The 7809-nt window shown below is 57.3% G+C and overlaps 1 pseudogene; it reads left to right on the top strand.

The window, feature by feature from the left end:
• The first annotated feature begins 1119 nt into the window (after positions 1 to 1119).
• Positions 1120 to 6553, top strand: LOC132228367 (large ribosomal subunit protein eL42-like; annotated as a pseudogene).
• Positions 6554 to 7809: the final 1256 nt, after the last annotated feature.

The following is a 7809-nucleotide window of genomic DNA, read 5'->3' as shown; positions in this document are numbered from 1 at the left end:
TCTCCCTGGCACCTTCTAGAGGTGACTGGAGAGCTAAACTCATTCAGGCCTCACTCCTGGTACTGAACTATCTACACTAATAAAAGAGAAACATGGTCATTGGCGTACGACCGCTACCCTTCCCATTGGCTAATCACGGCGATATGCAAATTAACTGGAACTAAGAAGGCAGTTAACCGCCAACAAAGATGGCGGCTAATTTGCATACTGCAGGCAGGATGGTACAGCGCCATCAGAGAGCGGGTTGGGGGCTTGATTGCTGGCGGTCGCCCGGGACCGATCCCGCCGGCAGACCCGGACGCGGGCCGGTGGGGCGGCTGCGGCGTCCGCCCATACTCACGCCCCCAACCGGGACCCGATCCCGCCGGCAGACCCGGACGCGGGCTGGCGGGGTGGCTGCGGCGTCCGCCCGCACTCACGCCCCCAATCCGCGAGAGCGGGTTGGAGGCGTGAGTGCCGGCGGTCGCCCGGGACCCGATCCCGCTGGCAGACCCGGACGCAGGCCGGCGGAGCGTGAGTGCCAGCGGTCGCCCGGGACCCGATCCCGCCGGCAGACCCAGACGCGGGCCGGTGGGGCGGCTGCGGCGTCCGCCTGTACTCACGCCCCCAACCCGGACCTGATCCCGCCTGCAGACCCAGACGCAGGCTGGTGGGGCAGCTGCGGTGTCCGCCGGCACTCACGCCCCCAACCGGGACCCGATCCCGCCGGCAGACCCGGACGCGGGGCAGCTGCGGCGGTCGCCCGGGACCCGATCCCGCTGGCAAACCCAGACGCAGGCCGGCGGAGCGTGAGTGCCAGCGGTCTCCCGGGACCCGATCCCGCCGGCAGACCTGGACGCAGGCCGGCGGAGCGTGAGTGCCAGCGGTCGCCCGGGACCCGATCCCGCCGGCAGACCCGGACGCGGGCCGGTGGGGCAGCTGTGGCGTCCGCCTGCACTCACGCCCCCAACCGGGACCCGATCCCGCCGGCAGACCCGGACGCGGGCCGGCAGGGCGGCTGCAGCAGTCGCCCGGGACCCGATCCCGTCGGCAGACCTGGATGCGGGGCGGCTGCAGCGTCTGCCCCCACTCACGCCCCCAACCCGGTCCCGATCCCGCCAGCAGACTCGGACGCAGGGCGGCTGCGGCGTCTGCCCGCAGTCACGCCCCCAATCCGCGAGAGCGGGTTGGAGGCGTGAGTGCCGGCGGTCGCCCGGGACCCGATCCCGCCGGCAGACCCGGACACGGGCCGGCCCGGCGGGGCGGCTGTGGCATCCGCCTGCACTCACGGATTGGACAATATAATTAGGGATCAAGTTGTGCACTCAAAGGTCGTTATCTCCTGAGGGGTCCCAGACTGTGAGAGGGCACAGGCCGGGCTGAGGGACCCCCTCCCCCCCCGAGTGCACAAATTTTTGTGCACCGGGCCTCTAGTCTATACTAATAAAAGACAAAGATGCTAATTGACCATACCTTCGCTACACCCATTAGCCAGTCAGAAAAGTTTGCAAATTAACCCAACAAAGATGGCCGTTAAATTTGCATACTGCAGGCGGGGCCGGCAGCATGCGACACTGCCCGCGGGACCTGGGCCCTGGATCCCTGACCCGGCGAGGCGGGGCCGGCAGCGCCCGATGCTGCCCGGGGATCCGGGTCTTGGATCCGTGACCTGGCGAGGGAGCAAAGCAGCGGAGAAGGGAGAGAGCCCAGGTGGCAGAGAAGGGAGGGAGCCAAGGGCGAAGCGGCGAAGGGAGGGAGCGAGGCAGCGAAGAAGGGAGCGCAGCCTGCCTCGGTGGGCTTCCCTCCCTTCTCTGCTTCGCTCCGGTCTCAGGAAGCCCTATTCTTGCAGGAATCTTCCTGCAACGGGCCTCTAGTCTATCTAATAATAGGATAATATGCAAATTGGTCAGGACGCCATCATGTAACGACCAGTCAGCAGGCTGCATCCCCGCTCCCTGCTCAGGCAGCTGTGAGGCCCGGGGTAGGTAGGATAGGATATGATAGGAGGGGATAAGAAAGGAGAAGGAGAGGAAGGCAGGCCTGCATGCAGACAGGCTGAGAGGAGAAACAGAAATACAGAAAGGGAATAAGAAAAAGACTCAGGAATGGAAAAGGGAAGGAAACGCAGGGCTGCATGTGGGAGGGGGTGGTGCGGAACCCCGCCCAGACGTGGGAGGAGGGCAGTGGCCCCCAGCATGGGCTGTTGGCAGGGAGGTGCCCGTGGGTCCTGGGATGGAGGGGTGGATGGTCCGAGGCCTTCTGGGCGGAGGCGCTCCTGCTTCATGGCAGCAGCGCCTGGGCCACATGGGCCTCGGCCACCCTTGCTGGGCTGGGCGCCTCGCGCTGGGAGGGGAGGTGCAGCTTAGCTGGGGCAGAGTCAGACACTAAGGTGGGTACCCCTTTCATCCCTGAGGGCTGGACCCCAAAGACACTGGCCAGGGTTAGGTTTGTGGAGCATTAAGTGTACTTTGACTAGAAGTTGGGGCGTCCCGGGCAGGGAATGGGAGGAGGAGGCTGAGGAAGGGGGGGCGGTAAGGGCGTGGCCAGGGCTGGGCCCTGGGCCAGGGGTTAACGCCACCTGAACAGAAGCTTTAATATCAAAGTGTGCTTAGGCGGGGCTGAAAGTAGGTCCAAGAGAGGAAAGGGGAAGGTTTAAAAGAGAAACCAGTGAACATGGCAGGGGATGGGGGGGGGGGGGGTGTTAAGAGGGAGGGAGGCAGGGTTCAGGCTCACAAGGGAAAGGAGAATGGGGGGGGCAGGGTGGGAGGAGTAAGAAGGAGACAGGCACGGGGAATGAAGGGAGAGAAGGGAGGAAGGAGGGAGGGAGAGGGGCCATGGGAGTTCAAAGGGAGGGAGGGAAAGAAAGCAGGAAAGAGAAGGATGCTAAAATGGGGTGAGGCCAGGAAAATCCTATCTAGTAAAGAGGGAATATACAAATTGACAGTCACAAAGATGGAGGCGCCCAGTCCCCTCAGCCCCACTGGAGTCCCTCAGTCCTTTCCCCATCTGGGGGCAGTGCGGCTGGACCCACCTTCAGCCCCCCAGCCGCCCAGGGCCGGCCCGAGGCACAGGCAAAACTTGGATGTCTGCTGCCCAGCTTCCTGGGGCCGGCCTGAGGTGCAGGCAAGCCTCAGATGTCAGCTGCCCAGCCGCCCAGGGTGGGCCCAAGGCACAGGCAAGCCTCGGCTGGTGACTGCCCAGCCGCTAGGGCCGCCCAAGGCTCAGGTAACCAGGGCCAGCTGAGGCTTGCACTGCTGGCAATGGCAGCAGCAGAGATGTGATGGGGGCATTGCCTTCCCCTGATTGCCAGGTCACCTCTCACCCCTGAGGGCTCCCAGACTGTGAGAGGGGGCAGGCTGGGCTGAGGGACCCCCCTTCTAGTGCATGAATTTTCATGCACCGCGCCTCTATACTAATAAAAGGGTAATATGCTAATTCGACTGGATGTCTTCCAGACGTCCTTCCTGACAAAGCTAGAGGCTTGGCCAACCTGTGCAAATCACCCCCAGGCCCCTCGCCCAGCCAGGCCCTGCCACCAGCAGAGACCCCCCCGACCCTGATGGGGGCATGGCCAGCCTGCAAACAGCCCTCAGCCCCTCACCCAGGCAGGCCACACTCTCCAGCCGGGACCCTCACCCTGATCAGGGGCGTGGGTGGCCTGCAAGCGGCCCTCAGCCCCTCACCCAGCCCGGCCGCGCCCCCTAGTGGAGACCCCCACCCTGATGGGGGCGTGGCCAACCTGTAAACTGCCCCAGGCCCCTCGCCCATGCTGGCACCGCCCCCAGCAGGGACCCCCACCCCAATGGAGCTGTGGCCGGCCTGCTAACCTTGAGAGGCCCCTTGTCTAAGCTGGCCCTGTCCCCCAGTGGGGACCCCGACCCCGATTGGGGCAGCTGGCTTGTAAACTGCCCCAGGCCCCTCACCCAGGCTGCACCATCCCCCAGCGGGGACCCCCACCCTGATCGGGGGCGTGGCCGGCCTGCAAACCATCCCAGGCCCCTTGTCCAGGCTGGCCCTACCCCCAAGGAGACCCCCACCCCAATCTGGGACCCCCTTCAGGGCAAACCAGCTGGCCCCCACCTGTGCACCAGGCCTCTATACTAATAAAAAGGTAATCTGCTAATGAGACCGGACGTCCTTCCAGACAAAGCCATGGTGGCGGGGCTGAGGCAGAGGTGGTTAGGGGTGATCAGGCTGGCAGGGGAGAGCAGTTAGTGGGATCAGGCTGGCAGGGGAGAGCAGTTAGTGGGATCTGGCCCGCAGGGGAGAGCAGTTAGGGGGATCAGGCTGGCAGGGGAGGGCAGTTAGGGGGATCAGGCCGGCAGGCAGACGAGCAGTTTAGGAGATTGCAAGAGGGATCCCAGATTGGAGAGGGTGCAGGCTGGGCTGAGGGACCCGCCCCCATGCACGAATTTCATGCACTGGGCCTGTTGTCTATATAAAAGAGAAACATGCAAATTAACTGTCCCTCCTTGATGCCCACAAGCCAATGAGGAGTGACTATGCAAATTAACCCGACAAAGATGGCGGGTTAATTTGCATACACAGGCACCGAGGAGCTGGGGGTGGGGCGGTGCATGTGGACACTGGGGAGCCAGGGGCGGGGCAGGAGCTTCCCCCCTGTCGCCATGTCGACACAGAGGAAACTCCCACCTGGCTGGCATGTGCGTGCAGGTCCCGGGGAGACAGGGTCGGGGCAGAAGCTTGAGTGCACATGGTAGCTGGGGGTGGGGCGGTGCACGCGGGCGCTGGGGAGCCGGGGTCGGGGTGGCGCGTGCAGACACCAGGGAAGCTTCCGCCCAGCTGGCGCTTGCACGCAGATGCCAGGGTCAGGGCAGCCCGTGCAGACACCAGTGGCTGGGCAGAAACTTCCCCCGTGGAAGTTCCCGCCCCGTGGCCACTTGCGCGTGTGCGGGCACCGGGGAGCCGGTGTCAGGGCGGCGTGCGCAGACGCCAGGGAAGCTCCCGCCTGGCTGGCGTGCGCGCGCAGGTGCCAGGGAGCTGGGGTCAGGGCGGCGTGTGCAGATGCTGGGGAGCTTGGGTCGGGGCGGCGTGCACAGATGCGGGAGAGCGAGGTCAGGGCGGCGTGTGTGGAAGCTGGAGGCGGGGCTTGGAGTTTCCCTCACGTCGCCATGGCTGCACCCCACTGGAGTTCATGCGCGAACACCGGTGGAGGTTCTTGTTCCATGGCCACTTGCACGCATGCCGGCGCCAAAAGGCCTGTGTCCCCGGGACAGGTGGCCTCGGGAGCCAGGTCACCCCGAGCCTGTAGGCCCGCACCTAGGCCTGGAGCGACCGGGGTCCAAGAAGGTGACAGAGGGTGCACATCGGGCTGAGGGGACCCCCCTTCCCCGTGCACGAATTTCGTGCTCCGGGCCCCTAGTAGTTAAATAAAAAGAAGAAACAGAATATAAGAGTGAGGGGAGTTTAAAAGGAGAAGTTAGTAAGAAAATTAAGTACAGGGTGATTTTTTAAAAAATGTACTTGGACATCCCCTGAGTGCTCCCGGACTGTGAAAGGGCGCAGGCTTGGCTGAGGGCCCCCCTGCCCCCACACACAAATTTTGTGCACCGTGCCTCTAATATCTTCATAATGAGGTCATTTTTTTCTCCATACCAAACATTCCATGATGTGGTAATGGCTTTCTATAGAAAGGCTTTCAGTTTTGAGTTCCTTGAGTTTAAAGAATTACTTCTTGCCCTAAGTGGTTTGGCTCAGTGGATAGAGCATCAGCCTGTGGACTGAAGGGTCCCAGGTTTGATTCCGGTCAAGGGCATGTACCTTGGTTGTGGTCACATCCCCAGTAGGAGGTGTGCAGGAGGCAGCTGATAGATGTTTCTCATTGATGTTTCTAAATCTCTATCCCTCTCCCTCTCTGTAAACCTTAAAAAAAAAAAAAAGAAATAAAAGAATTACTTCTTGATCTTCCTTTCCCTGCCGATAGTGCTTGCAAACATGGCAAACGTTCCTAAAACCTGCCAAACTTTCTGTAAGAAGTGTGGCAAGCAACAACCCCACAAAGTAACACAATACAAGAAGGATAAGGATTCGCTGTATGCGCAGGGAAAGCGGCGTTATGACAGGAAGCAGAGTGGCTATGGTGGGCAGACTAAGCTGATTTTCTGAACAAAGGCTAAAACTACAAAGAAAATTGTGCTGAGTCTTGAATGCGTTGAGCCTGACTGCAGATCTAAGAGAATGCTGGTTATGAAGAGATGCAAGCATTTTGAACTGGGAAGAGATAAGAAGAGAAAGGGTCAAGTGGTCCAGTCTAAGCTTCATACTTTGTTTTATTATATGACAATAAAATCTTGATATGTTCAAGAAAAAAAAAAAAGAATTACTTCTTATGAAACACTCTTTTTTAAATGTAGAAAACACTTTATTATTTTAAGTATACATATCATATCTAAGTAAATGTCATGCAATATTCATTATATCAATTTATTAAAATTACGTACATGTTCCTATCAGATTGAAAAGAAATTCGAACCTCACTGTAAAACTTACGTTTTAAAGAGAAAAACACAGTATTTCTTCAGTGTAGGTTTATTAAACACTTTGTAGAACAAGATCTTAACCTGTTTGTGTGTCTGCTTTCTGAGAGAGTTAATGTACTTACGCTTCTAACCAAGAGAGAACCTGAGACCCTGGGACACTAAACTCCCCTTGTTTACAGGGATTGGCTGACGTCTTCCGCCCCCGTGGCTATTGCTTATATATGGCAAAAAGGTTTTTAGCTTTTATAACCTAAAAGAAAACAAAGGATTTTTTTGTTTGCTCGTGGGTTTGTGTAATCATTGAAGCTAAATGTTGCTGATCTGTGATATAAAAAATGCCTCCTGTTTTCCATATTTATTCTTGGGCTAGGAATAGTATATATCATATAAAGACTATGAAGTTTCATAAGCCTTTGTAATTCAAGCTCTTTATTTAAACATTGTTGGATTATGTGGCATAAACCTTGTTTCATTATTTAATAAACTGGAGTAATATATAATTATAAAAGTGATTTATAATTATTTCACATAAATAGAAACATTTGAACTAAGACATGCTCCAAAGAGTCCAGCAGGCTGGCGTAGAAATAGCATTTGGGAAAGTGGTTGCAGACATTTCTCTCTGCCCAGAGAAGGTATTGGGATCGTCTTATTGCCTGGATACCCATTATCTGAGATAGTCTGCAGCTCAGTAGAGGCCAGTGAATTTGCTGCATGGGTTGGGTTGGCAAGGTATTGTGGAGATTAAGAACATCAATGTGCCCTAGCCAGTTGTTCAGTGGTTAGAGCATTGGCCTGTGGACAGAAAGGTCTCAGGTTCAATTCCAGGTCAAGGGCACATACCTTGGTTGCAGGTTTGATCCCCAGCCCTGGTCAGAGCGCTTTCAAGAAGCAACCAATTGCCAAAACCGGTTTGGCTCAGTGGATAGAGCGTCAGCCTGCAGACTGAAAGGTCCCAGGTTCGATTCCGGTCAAGGACATGTACCTGGGTTGCGGGCATATCCCCAGTGGGAGATGTGCAGGAGGCAGCTGATCGATGTTTCTCTCTCATCAATGTTTCTAACTCTCTATCTCTCTCCCTTTCTCTGTGTAAAAAATCAATAAAATATATATATATAAAAAAGAAGCAACCAATTAATGTGTCACTCTCACATCAATGTTTCCCTCCCTCCGTCCCTCCCTCCCTCCGTCCCTCCCCCCTTCCCTTCCATTCTCTCTTTAAAGATCAGTGGGGCCCAGCCGGTGTGGCTCAGTTATTTTAGTGTGGACCTATGAGCCAGTAGATCATGGTTCCATTTCTGGTCAGGGCACATGTCCAGGTTGTGGGCTC

This window comes from Myotis daubentonii, chromosome 2 (genome assembly GCF_963259705.1).
Source record: "Myotis daubentonii chromosome 2, mMyoDau2.1, whole genome shotgun sequence".
Taxonomy (NCBI): domain Eukaryota; kingdom Metazoa; phylum Chordata; class Mammalia; order Chiroptera; family Vespertilionidae; genus Myotis; species Myotis daubentonii.
This window is presented reverse-complemented; position numbering and strand designations above follow the sequence as displayed.